The sequence below is a fragment of the Antrostomus carolinensis genome, unplaced genomic scaffold (assembly GCF_000700745.2).
Source record: "Antrostomus carolinensis isolate BGI_N321 unplaced genomic scaffold, ASM70074v2 scaffold23117, whole genome shotgun sequence".
Taxonomy (NCBI): Eukaryota; Metazoa; Chordata; class Aves; order Caprimulgiformes; family Caprimulgidae; genus Antrostomus; species Antrostomus carolinensis.
The window spans coordinates 13,227-13,552 of NW_010328395.1; positions in this window are offsets into that span (position 1 = coordinate 13,227).

Genomic DNA, 326 nt, shown 5'->3' on the forward strand with positions numbered 1-326 from the left:
ATGGGCTTTAAGGTCCCTTCCAACCCAGACCATTCTATCACGCTACAAATTTAAGCAGCCCCCCAGTGATTGGTCCCTCCAACCACCAAATGCCTGCATTAGTGTGGTGGATTTACTTGGCTACAGCCAAATGCAGCTGCTTGCTCGCTCCCTGCCCAGGGGATAGCAGGGAGAATTGGAGGGGTAAGGAGACTTGTAGGGTGAGATAAGAACAATTTAATCATGGAAATAAAATAATAATGGGATTAAAATAATAATTATAATAATAGTAGTAAAATATGCCAATGAGTGATACCCAGTGCAGCTGCTCACCACTCGCCCACCAA